This window comes from Saccoglossus kowalevskii, chromosome 4, assembly GCF_978046115.1.
Source record: "Saccoglossus kowalevskii chromosome 4, keSacKowa6.1, whole genome shotgun sequence".
NCBI lineage: Eukaryota > Metazoa > Hemichordata > Enteropneusta > Harrimaniidae > Saccoglossus > Saccoglossus kowalevskii.
In genome coordinates, this window is record NC_140644.1 from 30135453 (window position 1) to 30150249 (window position 14797).

The following is a 14797-nucleotide window of genomic DNA, read 5'->3' on the forward strand; positions in this document are numbered from 1 at the left end:
TCTTCTCATATGGTTTGTAGGAAATTACATGTATTAAGTTCTCCGAGATATTCTCATATGGTTTGCATGGAATTACATGTATTGTTTTCCGAGGTATTCTTATATGGTTTTTAGGGAATGACATGTATTGAGTTCTCCGAGGTCTTCTCATATCGTTTGTAGGGAATTACATGTATTGAGTTCTCCGAGGTCTTTACATATGGTTTGTAGGGATTTACATGTATTGAGTTTTCCGAGGTCTTCTCATATGGTTTGTAGGGAATTACATGTATTGTGTTCTCCGAGGTATTCTCATATGGTTTGAAGTGAATTACATGTATTGAGTTCTCCGAGGTCTTTACATATGGTTTGTAGTGAATTACATGTATTGTGTTCTCCGAGGTATTCTCATATGGTTTGAAGTGAATTGCATGTATCGAGTTCTCCGAAGTCTTCTCATATGGTTTGTAGGGAATTACATGTATTGAGTTCTCCGAGGTCTTTACATATAGTTTGTAGGGAATTACATGTATTGTGTTGTCAGAGGTATTCTCATATGGTTTGTAGTGAATTACATGTATCGAGTTCTCCAAAGTCTTCTCATATGGTTTGTAGGGAATTACATGTATTGAGTTCCCTGTGGTCTTCTCATATGGTTTGTAGGGAATTACATGTATTGAGTTCTCCGAGATATTTTCATATGGTTTGCATGGAATAATATGTACTGAGTTTTCCGAGGTATTCTCATATGGTTTGTAGGGAATTACATGTATTGTGTTCTCCAAGGTCTTTTCATATGGTTTGTAGGGAATTACATGTATTGAGTTCTCTGCGGTCTTCTCATATGGTTTGTAGGGAATTACATGTATTGAGTTCTCCGAGGTCTTCTCATATGGTTTGCATGGAATTACATGTATTAAGTTCTCCGAGATATTCTCATATGGTTTGCATGGAATTACATGTATTAAGTTTTCCGAGGTATTCTCATATGGAATTTAGGGAATGACATGTATTGTGTTCTCCGAGCTATTCTCATATGGTTTGCATAGAATTACATGTATTGAGTTCTCCGAGGTATTCTCATATGGTTTGCATGCAATTACATGTATTGAGTTCTCTGAGGTATTCTCATATGGTTTGCATGGAATTACATGTATTGAGTTCTCTGAGGTCTTCACATATGGTTTGTAGGGAATTACATCTAATGAGTTCTCCGAGGTCTTTACATATGGTTTGTAGGGAATTACATGTATTGAGTTCTCTGAGGTCTTCTCGTACGGTTTGCATGGAATTACATGTATTGAGTTCTTCTTGGTATCCTCCTATGGTTTGCATGGAATTACATGTATTGAGTTCTCCGAGGTCTTCTCATATGGTTTGTAGGGAATTACATGTATTGAGTTCTCCATGGTCTTCTCATATGGTTTGTAGGGAATTACATGTAATGAGTTCTCCGAGGTCTTCTCATATGGTTTGTAGGGAATTACATCTAATGAGTTCTCCAAGGTCTTTACTTATGGTTTGTAGGGAATTACATGTATTGAGTTCTCCGAGGTCTTCTCGTACGGTTTGCATGGAATTACATGTATTGAGTTCTCCGAGGTCTTCTCATATGGTTTGAAGTGAATTACATGTAATGAGTTCTCCGAGGTCTTCTCATATGGTTTGTAGGGAATTACATGTATTGTGTTCTACGAAGTCTTCTCATATTGTTTGAAGGGGATGACATGTATTGAGTTCTCCTAGGTCTTCTCATATGGTTTGTAGGGAATTACATGTATTGAGTTCTCTGAGGTCTTCTCATATGGTTTGTAGGGAATTACATGTATTGAGTTCTTCGAGGTCTTCTCATATGGTTTGCATGGAATTACATGTATTCAGTTCATAGAGGTCTTCTCATATGGTTTGCATGGAATTACATGTATTATGTTCTCCGAGATATTCTCATATGGTTTGCATGGAATTACATATATTGAGTTCTCCGAGGTATTCTCATATCGCTTGTAGGGAATTACATGTATTGTGTTCTTCGAAGTATTCGCATATGGTTTGCTTGGAATTACATGTATTGAGTTCTCCGAGGTCTTCTCATATGGTTTGTAGGGAATTACATGTATTGTGTTCTCCGAGGTATTCTCATATGGTTTCTCCATACATACCTCCATGGAATTACATGTATTGAGTTCTCCGACGTATCCTCCTATGGTTTGCATGGAATTACATATATTGAATTCCCCGAGGTCTTCTCATATGGTTTGTAGGGAATTACATGTAATGAGTTCTCCGAGGTCTTCTCATATCGTTTGAAGGGAATTACATGTATTGAGTTCTCCAACATCTTCTCGTACGGTTTGCATGGAATTACATGTATTGAGTTCTCCGAGGTATCCTCCTATCTTTTGCATGGAATTACATATATTGAGTTCCCTGAGGTCTTCTCATATGGTTTGTAGGGGATTACATGTAATGAGTTCTCCGAGGTCTTCTCATATGGTTTGTAGTGAATTACATCTAATGAGTTCTCCGAGGTCTTCACATATGGTTTGTAGGGAATTACATGTATTGAGTTCTCCGAGGTCTTCTCGTATGGTTTGCATGGAATTACATGTATTGAGTTCTCCGAGGTATCCTCCTATCTTTTGCATGGAATTACATATATTGAGTTCCCTGAGGTCTTCTCATATGGTTTGTAGGGGATTACATGTATTGAGTTCTCCGAGGTCTTCTCATATGGTTTGAAGGGAATTACATGTATTGAGTTCTCCGAGGTCTTCTCATATGGTTTGAAGGGAATTACATGTATTGAGTTCTCTGAGGTCTTCTCATATGGTTTGTAGGGAATTACATGTATTGTGTTTTCCCGAGGTCTTCTCATATGGTTTGAAGGGAATTACATGTATTGAGTTCTCCGAGGTCTTCTCATGTGGTTTGTAGGGAATTACATGTATTGAGTTCTCCAAGGTCTTTTCATATGGTTTGTAGGTAATTACATGTATTGTGTTCTCCGGGGTCTTCTCATTTGGTTTGCATGGAATTACATGTATTAAGTTCTCCGAGGTCTTCTCTTATGGTTTGTAGGGAATTACATGTATTGTGTTCTCGAGGTATTCTCATATGGTTTGCATGGAATTACATGTATTGAGTTCTCCGAGGTATTCTCATATGGTTTGCATGCAATTACATGTATTGAGTTTTCTGAGGTATTCTCATATGGTTTGCAAGGAATTACATGTATTGAGTTCTCCGAAGTCTTCTCATATGGTTTGTAGGGAATTACATCTAATGAGTTCTCCGAGGTCTTCACATATGGTTTGTAGGGAATTACATGTATTGAGTTCTCTGAGGCCTTCTCGTACGGTTTGCATGGAATTACATGTATTGAGTTCTCCTTGGTATCCTCCTATGGTTTGCATGGAATTACATGTATTGAGTCCTCCGATGTCTTCTCATATGGTTTGTAGGGAATTACATGTATTGAGTTCTCCATGGTCTTCTCATATGGTTTGTAGGAAATTACATGTATTAAGTTCTCCGAGATATTCTCATATGGTTTGCATGGAATTACATGTATTGTTTTCCGAGGTATTCTTATATGGTTTTTAGGGAATGACATGTATTGTGTTCTCCGAGGTATTCTCATATGGTTTGAAGTGAATTACATGTATTGAGTTCTCCGAAGTCTTCTCATATCGTTTGTAGGGAATTACATGTATTGAGTTCTCCGAGATCTTTACATATGGTTTGTAGGGATTTACATGTATTGTGTTCTCCGAGGTATTCTCATATGGTTTGAAGTGAATTACATGTATCGAGTTCTCCGAAGTCTTCTCATATGGTTTGTAGGGAATTACATGTATTGAGTTCTCCGAGGTCTTTACATATGGTTTGTAGGGAATTACATGTATTGTGTTCTCCGAGGTATTCTCATATGGTTTGAAGTGAATTACATGTATTGAGTTCTCCGAGGACTTCTCATATGGTTTGTAGGGAATTACATGTAATGAGTTCTCCGAGGTCTTCTCATATCGTTTGAAGGGAATTACATGTATTGAGTTCTCCAACATCTTCTCGTACGGTTTGCATGGAATTACATGTATTGAGTTCTCCGAGGTATCCTCCTATCTTTTGCATGGAATTACATATATTGAGTTCCCTGAGGTCTTCTCATATGGTTTGTAGGGGATTACATGTAATGAGTTCTCCGAGGTCTTCTCATATGGTTTGTAGTGAATTACATCTAATGAGTTCTCCGAGGTCTTCACATATGGTTTGTAGGGAATTACATGTATTGAGTTCTCCGAGGTCTTCTCGTATGGTTTGCATGGAATTACATGTATTGAGTTCTCCGAGGTATCCTCCTATCTTTTGCATGGAATTACATATATTGAGTTCCCTGAGGTCTTCTCATATGGTTTGTAGGGGATTACATGTATTGAGTTCTCCGAGGTCTTCTCATATGGTTTGAAGGGAATTACATGTATTGAGTTCTCCGAGGTCTTCTCATATGGTTTGAAGGGAATTACATGTATTGAGTTCTCTGAGGTCTTCTCATATGGTTTGTAGGGAATTACATGTATTGTGTTTTCCCGAGGTCTTCTCATATGGTTTGAAGGGAATTACATGTATTGAGTTCTCCGAGGTCTTCTCATGTGGTTTGTAGGGAATTACATGTATTGAGTTCTCCAAGGTCTTTTCATATGGTTTGTAGGTAATTACATGTATTGTGTTCTCCGGGGTCTTCTCATTTGGTTTGCATGGAATTACATGTATTAAGTTCTCCGAGGTCTTCTCTTATGGTTTGTAGGGAATTACATGTATTGTGTTCTCGAGGTATTCTCATATGGTTTGCATGGAATTACATGTATTGAGTTCTCCGAGGTATTCTCATATGGTTTGCATGCAATTACATGTATTGAGTTTTCTGAGGTATTCTCATATGGTTTGCAAGGAATTACATGTATTGAGTTCTCCGAAGTCTTCTCATATGGTTTGTAGGGAATTACATCTAATGAGTTCTCCGAGGTCTTCACATATGGTTTGTAGGGAATTACATGTATTGAGTTCTCTGAGGCCTTCTCGTACGGTTTGCATGGAATTACATGTATTGAGTTCTCCTTGGTATCCTCCTATGGTTTGCATGGAATTACATGTATTGAGTCCTCCGATGTCTTCTCATATGGTTTGTAGGGAATTACATGTATTGAGTTCTCCATGGTCTTCTCATATGGTTTGTAGGAAATTACATGTATTAAGTTCTCCGAGATATTCTCATATGGTTTGCATGGAATTACATGTATTGTTTTCCGAGGTATTCTTATATGGTTTTTAGGGAATGACATGTATTGTGTTCTCCGAGGTATTCTCATATGGTTTGAAGTGAATTACATGTATTGAGTTCTCCGAAGTCTTCTCATATCGTTTGTAGGGAATTACATGTATTGAGTTCTCCGAGATCTTTACATATGGTTTGTAGGGATTTACATGTATTGTGTTCTCCGAGGTATTCTCATATGGTTTGAAGTGAATTACATGTATCGAGTTCTCCGAAGTCTTCTCATATGGTTTGTAGGGAATTACATGTATTGAGTTCTCCGAGGTCTTTACATATGGTTTGTAGGGAATTACATGTATTGTGTTCTCCGAGGTATTCTCATATGGTTTGAAGTGAATTACATGTATTGAGTTCTCCGAGGACTTCTCATATGGTTTGTTGGGAATTACATGTATTGAGTGCTCTCCGGTCTTCTCATATGGTTTGTAGGGAATTACATGTATTGAGTTCTCCGAGGTCTTCTCATATGGTTTGAATGGAATTACACGTATTGAGTTCTCTGAAGTCTTCTCATATGGTTTGCATGGAATTACATGTATTAAGTTCTCCGAGATATTCTCATATGGTTTGCATGGAATTACATGTATTAAGTTTTCCGAGGTATTCTCATATGGTTTTTAGGGAATGACATGTATTGTGTTCTCCGAGGTATTCTCATATGGTTTGCATAGAATTACATGTATTGAGTTCTCCGAGGTATTCTCATATGGTTTGCATTCAATTACATGTATTGAGTTCTCTGAGGTCTTCACATATGGTTTGTAGGGAATTACATCTAATGAGTTCTCCGAGGTCTTCACATATGGTTTGTAGGGAATTACATGTATTGAGTTCTCTGAGGTCTTCTCGTACGGTTTGCATGGAATTACATGTATTGAGTTCTCCTTGGTATCCTCCTATGGTTTGCATGGAATTACATGTATTGAGTTCTCCGAGGTCTTCTCATATGGTTTGTAGGGAATTACATGTATTGAGTTCTCCAAGGTCTTTTCATATGGTTTGTAGGGAATTACATGTATTGAGTTCTCCGGGGTCTTCTCATTTGGTTTGCATGGAATTACATGTATTAAGTTTTCCGAGGTCTTCTCTTATGGTTTGTAGGGAATTACATGTATTGTGTTCTCGAGGTATTCTCATATGGTTTGCATGGAATTACATGTATTGAGTTCTCCGAGGTATTCTCATATGGTTTGCATGCAATTACATGTATTGAGTTTTCTGAGGTATTCTCATATGGTTTGTAGGGAATTACATCTAATGAGTTCTCCGAGGTCTTCACATATGGTTTGTAGGGAATTACATGTATTGAGTTCTCTGAGGCCTTCTCGTATGGTTTGCATGGAATTACATGTATTGAGTTTTCCTTGGTATCCTCCTATGGTTTACATGGAATTACATGTATTGAGTCCTCCGATGTCTTCTCATATGGTTTGTAGGGAATTACATGTATTGAGTTCTCCATTGTCTTCTCATATGGTTTGTAGGAAATTACATGTATTAAGTTCTCCGAGATATTCTCATATGGTTTGCATGGAATTACATGTATTGTTTTCCGAGGTATTCTTATATGGTTTTTAGGGAATGACATGTATTGAGTTCTCCGAGGTCTTCTCATATCGTTTGTAGGGAATTACAAGTATTGAGTTCTCCGAGGTCTTTACATATGGTTTGTAGGGATTTACATGTATTGAGTTTTCCGAGGTCTTCTCATATGGTTTGTAGGGAATTACATGTATTGTGTTCTCCGAGGTATTCTCATATGGTTTGAAGTGAATTACATGTATTGAGTTCTCCGAGGTCTTTACATATGGTTTGTAGTGAATTACATGTATTGTGTTCTCCGAGGTATTCTCATATGGTTTGAAGTGAATTACATGTATCGAGTTCTCCGAAGTCTTCTCATATGGTTTGTAGGGAATTACATGTATTGAGTTCTCCGAGGTCTTTACATATAGTTTGTAGGGAATTACATGTATTGTGTTGTCCGAGGTATTCACATATGGTTTGTAGTGAATTACATGTATCGAGTTCTCCGAAGTCTTCTCATATGGTTTGTAGGGAATTACATGTATTGAGTTCCCTGTGGTCTTCTCATATGGTTTGTAGGGAATTACATGTATTGAGTTCTCCGAGATATTTTCATATGGTTTGCATGGAATAATATGTACTGAGTTTTCCGAGGTATTCTCATATGGTTTGTAGGGAATTACATGTATTGTGTTCTCCAAGGTCTTTTCATATGGTTTGTAGGGAATTAAATGTATTGAGTTCTCTGCGGTCTTCTCATATGGTTTGTAGGGAATTACATGTATTGAGTTCTCCGAGGTCTTCTCATATGGTTTGCATGGAATTACATGTATTAAGTTCTCCGAGATATTCTCATATGGTTTGCATGGAATTACATGTATTAAGTTTTCCGAGGTATTCTCATATGGAATTTAGGGAATGACATGTATTGTGTTCTCCGAGCTATTCTCATATGGTTTGCATAGAATTACATGTATTGAGTTCTCCGAGGTATTCTCATATGGTTTGCATGCAATTACATGTATTGAGTTCTCTGAGGTATTCTCATATGGTTTGCATGGAATTACATGTATTGAGTTCTCTGAGGTCTTCACATATGGTTTGTAGGGAATTACATCTAATGAGTTCTCCGAGGTCTTTACATATGGTTTGTAGGGAATTACATTTATTGAGTTCTCTGAGGTCTTCTCGTACGGTTTGCATGGAATTACATGTATTGAGTTCTTCTTGGTATCCTCCTATGGTTTGCATGGAATTACATGTATTGAGTTCTCCGAGGTCTTCTCATATGGTTTGTAGGGAATTACATGTATTGAGTTCTCCATGGTCTTCTCATATGGTTTGTAGGGAATTACATGTAATGAGTTCTCCGAGGTCTTCTCATATGGTTTGTAGGGAATTACATCTAATGAGTTCTCCAAGGTCTTTACTTATGGTTTGTAGGGAATTACATGTATTGAGTTCTCCGAGGTCTTCTCGTACGGTTTGCATGGAATTACATGTATTGAGTTCTCCGAGGTCTTCTCATATGTTTTGAAGTGAATTACATGTATTGAGTTCTCCGAGGTCTTCTCATATGGTTTGTAGGGAATTACATGTATTGAGTTCTACGAAGTCTTCTCATATTGTTTGAAGGGGATTACATGTATTGAGTTCTCCTAGGTCTTCTCATATGGTTTGTAGGGAATTACATGTATTGAGTTCTCTGAGGTCTTCTCATATGGTTTGTAGGGAATTACATGTATTGAGTTCTCCGAGGTCTTCTCATATGGTTTGCATGGAATTACATGTATTCAGTTCATAGAGGTCTTCTCATATGGTTTGCATGGAATTACATTTATTAAGTTCTCCGAGATATTCTCATATGGTTTGCATGGAATTACATGTATTGAGTTCTCCGAGGTATTCTCATCTCGCTTGTAGGGAATTACATGTATTGTGTTCTTCGAAGTATTCGCATATGGTTTGCTTGGAATTACATGTATTGAGTTCTCCGAGGTCTTCTCATATGGTTTGTAGGGAATTACATGTATTGTGCTCTCCGAGGTATTCTCATATGGTTTCTCCATACATACCTCCATGGAATTACATGTGTTGAGTACTCCGACGTATCCTCCTATGGTTTGCATGGAATTACATATATTGAATTCCCCGAGGTCTTCTCATATGGTTTGTAGGGAATTACATGTAATGAGTTCTCCGAGGTCTTCTCATATCGTTTGAAGGGAATTACATGTATTGAGTTCTCCAAGGTCTTCTCGTACGGTTTGCATGGAATTACATGTATTGAGTTCTCCGAGGTATCCTCCTATCTTTTGCATGGAATTACATATATTGAGTTCCCTGAGGTCTTCTCATATGGTTTGTAGGGGATTACATGTAATGAGTTCTCCGAGGTCTTCCCATATGGTTTGTAGTGAATTACATCTAATGAGATCTCCGAGGTCTTCACATATGGTTTGTAGGGGATTACATGTAATGAGTTCTCCGAGGTCTTCTCATATGGTTTGAAGGGAATTACATGTATTGAGTTCTCCGAGGTCTTCTCATATGGTTTGAAGGGAATTACATGTATTGAGTTCTCTGAGGTCTTCTCATATGGTTTGTAGGGAATTACATGTATTGTGTTTTCCCGAGGTCTTCTCATATGGTTTGAAGGGAATTACATGTATTGAGTTCTCCGAGGTCTTCTCATATGGTTTGTAGGGAATTACATGTATTGAGTTCTCCAAGGTCTTTTCATATGGTTTGTAGGTAATTACATGTATTGAGTTCTCCGGGGTCTTCTCATTTGGTTTGCATGGAATTACATGTATTAAGTTCTCCGAGGTCTTCTCTTAAGGTTGGTAGGGAATTACATGTATTGTGTTCTCGAGGTATTCTCATATGGTTTGCATGGAATTACATGTATTCAGTTCTCCGAGGTATTCTCATATGGTTTGCATGCAATTACATGTATTGAGTTTTCTGAGGTATTCTCATATGGTTTGCAAGGAATTACATGTATTGAGTTTTCCGAAGTCTTCTCATATGGTTTGTAGGGAATTACATCTAATGAATTCCCCGAGGTCTTCTCATATGGTTTGTAGGGAATTACATGTAATGAGTTCTCCGAGGTCTTCTCATATCGTTTGAAGGGAATTACATGTATTGAGTTCTCCAAGGTCTTCTCGTACGGTTTGCATGGAATTACATGTATTGAGTTCTCCGAGGTATCCTCCTATCTTTTGCATGGAATTACATATATTGAGTTCCCTGAGGTCTTCTCATATGGTTTGTAGGGGATTACATGTAATGAGTTCTCCGAGGTCTTCTCATATGGTTTGTAGTGAATTACATCTAATGAGATCTCCGAGGTCTTCTCATATCGTTTGAAGGGAATTACATGTATTGAGTTCTCCAAGGTCTTCTCGTACGGTTTGCATGGAATTACATGTATTGAGTTCTCCGAGGTATCCTCCTATCTTTTGCATGGAATTACATATATTGAGTTCCCTGAGGTCTTCTCATATGGTTTGTAGGGGATTACATGTAATGAGTTCTCCGAGGTCTTCTCATATGGTTTGTAGTGAATTACATCTAATGAGATCTCCGAGGTCTTCACATATGGTTTGTAGGGGATTACATGTAATGAGTTCTCCGAGGTCTTCTCATATGGTTTGAAGGGAATTACATGTATTGAGTTCTCCGAGGTCTTCTCATATGGTTTGAAGGGAATTACATGTATTGAGTTCTCTGAGGTCTTCTCATATGGTTTGTAGGGAATTACATGTATTGTGTTTTCCCGAGGTCTTCTCATATGGTTTGAAGGGAATTACATGTATTGAGTTCTCCGAGGTCTTCTCATATGGTTTGTAGGGAATTACATGTATTGAGTTCTCCAAGGTCTTTTCATATGGTTTGTAGGTAATTACATGTATTGAGTTCTCCGGGGTCTTCTCATTTGGTTTGCATGGAATTACATGTATTAAGTTCTCCGAGGTCTTCTCTTAAGGTTGGTAGGGAATTACATGTATTGTGTTCTCGAGGTATTCTCATATGGTTTGCATGGAATTACATGTATTCAGTTCTCCGAGGTATTCTCATATGGTTTGCATGCAATTACATGTATTGAGTTTTCTGAGGTATTCTCATATGGTTTGCAAGGAATTACATGTATTGAGTTTTCCGAAGTCTTCTCATATGGTTTGTAGGGAATTACATCTAATGAGTTCTCCGAGGTCTTCACATATGGTTTGTAGGGAATTACATGTATTGAGTTCTCTGAGGCCTTCTCGTACGGTTTGCATGAAATTATATGTATTGAGTTCTCCTTGGTATCCTCCTATGGTTTGCATGGAATTACATGTATTGAGTCCTCCGATGTCTTCTCATATGGTTTGTAGGGAATTACATGTATTGAGTTCTCCATGGTCTTCTCATATGGTTTGTAGGAAATTACATGTATTAAGTTCTCCGAGATATTCTCATATGGTTTGCATGGAATTACATGTATTGTTTTCCGAGGTATTCTTATATGGTTTTTAGGGAATGACATGTATTGTGTTCTCCGACGTATTCTCCTATGGTTTGAAGTGAATTACATGTATTGAGTTCTCCGAAGTCTTCTCATATGGTTTGTAGGGAATTACATGTATTGAGTTCTCCGAGGTCTTTACATATGGTTTGTAGGGATTTACATGTATTGACTTTTCCGAGGTCTTCTCATATGGTTTGTAGGGAATTACATGTATTGTGTTCTCCGAGGTATTCTCATATGGTTTGAAGTGAATTACATGTATTGAGTTCTCTGAGGTCTTTACATATGGTTTGTAGTGAATTACATGTATTGTGTTCTCCGAGGTATTCTCATATGGTTTGAAGTGAATTACATGTATCGAGTTCTCCGAAGTCTTCTCATATGGTTTGTAGGGAATTACATGTATTGAGTTCTCCGAGGTCTTTACATATGGTTTGTAGGGAATTACATGTATTGTGTTCTCCGAGGTATTCTGATATGGTTTGAAGTGAATTACATGTATTGAGTTCTCCGAGGTCTTCTCATATGGTTTGTTGGGAATTACATGTATTGAGTGCTCTCCGGTCTTCTCATATGGTTTGTAGGGAATTACATGTATTGAGTTCTCCGAGGTCTTCTCATATGGTTTGAATGGAATTACACGTATTGAGTTCTCTGAAGTCTTCTCATATGGTTTGCATGGAATTACATGTATTGAGTTCTCCGAGATATTCTCATATGGTTTGCATGGAATTACATGTATTAAGTTTTCCGAGGTATTCTCATATGGTTTTTAGGGAATGACATGTATTGTGTTCTCCGAGGTATTCTCATATGGTTTGCATAGAATTACATGTATTGAGTTCTCCGAGGTATTCTCATATGGTTTGCATTCAATTACATGTATTGAGTTCTCTGAGGTCTTCACATATGGTTTGTAGGGAATTACATGTATTGAGTTCTCCGAGGTCTTCTCATATGGTTTGCATGGAATTACATGTATTCTGTTCATAGAGGTCTTCTCATATGGTTTGCATGGAATTACATGTATTAAGTTCTCCGAGATATTCTCATATGGTTTGCATGGAATTACATGTATTGAGTTCTCCGAGGTATTCTCATATCGCTTGTAGGGAATTACATGTATTGTGTTCTTCGAAGTATTCGCATATGGTTTGCTTGGAATTACATGTATTGAGTTCTCCGAGGTCTTCTCATATGGTTTGTAGGGAATTACATGTATTGTGTTCTCCGAGGTATTCTCATATGGTTTCTCCATACATACCTCCATGGAATTACATGTATTGAGTTCTCCGACGTATCCTCCTATGGTTTGCATGGAATTACATATATTGAATTCCCCGAGGTCTTCTCATATGGTTTGTAGGGAATTACATGTAATGAGTTCTCCGAGGTCCTCTCATATCGTTTGAAGGGAATTACATGTATTGAGTTCTCCAAGGTCTTCTCATATGGTTTGCATGGAATTACATGTATTGAGTTCTCCAGGGTCTTCTCATATGGTTTGTAGTGAATTACATCTAATGAGTTCTCCGAGGTCTTCACATATGGTTTGTAGGGAATTACATGTATTGAGTTCTCTGAGGTCTTCTCGTACGGTTTGTATGGAATTACATGTATTGAGTTCTCCGAGGTATCCCCCTATCGTTTGCATGGAATTACATATATTGAGTTCCCTGAGGTCTTCTCATATGGTTTGTAGGGGATTACATGTAATGAGTTCTCCGAGGTCTTCTCATATGGTTTGAAGGGAAATACATGTATTGAGTTCTCCGAGGTCTTCTCATATGGCTTGAAGGGAATTACATGTATTGAGTTCTCTGAGGTCTTCTCATATGGTTTGTAGGGAATTACATGTATTGTGTTTTCCCGAGGTCTTCTCATATGCTTTGAAGGGAATTACATGTATTGAGTTCTCCGAGGTCTTCTCATATGGTTTGTAGGGAACTACATGTATTGAGTTCTCCAAGGTCTTTTCATATGGTTTGTAGGGAATTACATGTATTGAGTTCTCCGAGGTATTCTCATATGGTTTGCATGCAATTACATGTATTGAGTTTTCTGAGGTATTCTCATATGGTTTGCAAGGAATTACATGTATTGAGTTCTCCGAAGTCTTCTCATATGGTTTGTAGGGAATTACATCTAATGAGTTCTCCGAGGTCTTCACATATGGTTTGTAGGGAATTACATGTATTGAGTTCTCTGAGGCCTTCTCGTACGGTTTGCATGGAATTACATGTATTGAGCTCTCCTTGGTATCCTCCTATGGTTTGCATGGAATTACATGTATTGAGTCCTCCGATGTCTTCTCATATGGCTTGTAGGGAATTACATGTATTGAGTTCTCCATGGTCTTCTCATATGGTTTGTAGGAAATTACATGTATTAAGTTCTCCGAGATATTCTCATATGGTTTGCATGGAATTACATGTATTGTTTTCCGAGGTATTCTTATATGGTTTTTAGGGAATGACATGTATTGTGTTCTCCGAGGTATTCTCATATGGTTTGAAGTGAATTACATGTATTGAGTTCTCCGAAGTCTTCTCATATCGTTTGTAGGGAATTACATGTATTGAGTTCTCCGAGGTCTTTACATACGGTTTGTAGGGATTTACATGTATTGAGTTTTCCGAGGTCTTCTCATATGGTTTGTAGGGAATTACATGTATTGTGTTCTCCGAGGTATTCTCATATGGTTTGAAGTGAATTACATGTATTGAGTTCTCCGAGGTCTTTACATATGGTTTGTAGTGAATTACATGTATTGTGTTCTCCGAGGTATTCTCATATGGTTTGAAGTGAATTACATGTATCGAGTTCTCCGAAGTCTTCTCATATGGTTTGTAGGGAATTTCATGTATTGAGTTCTCCGAGGTCTTTACATATGGTTTGTAGGGAATTACATATATTGTGTTCTCTGAGGTATTCTCATATGGTTTGAAGTGAATTACATGTATTGAGTTCTCCGAGGTCTTCTCATATGGTTTGTTGGGAATTACATGTATTGAGTGCTCTCTGGTCTTCTCATATGGTTTGTAGGGAATTACATGTATTGTGTTCTCCGAGGTCTTCTCATATGGTTTGAATGGAATTACACGTATTGAGTTCTCTGAAGTCTTCTCATATGATTTGCATGGAATTACATGTATTAAGTTCTCCGAGATATTCTCATATGGTTTGCATGGAATTACATGTATTAAGTTTTCCGAGGTATTCTCATATGGTTTTTAGGGAATAACATGTATTGTGTTCTCCGAGGTATTCTCATATGGTTTGCATAGAATTACATGTATTGAGTTCTCCGAGGTATTCTCATATGGTTTGCATTCAATTACATGTATTGAGTTCTCTGAGGTATTCTCATATGGTTTGCATGGAATTACATGTATTGAGTTCTCTGACGTCTTCTCATATGGTTTGTAGGGAATTACATC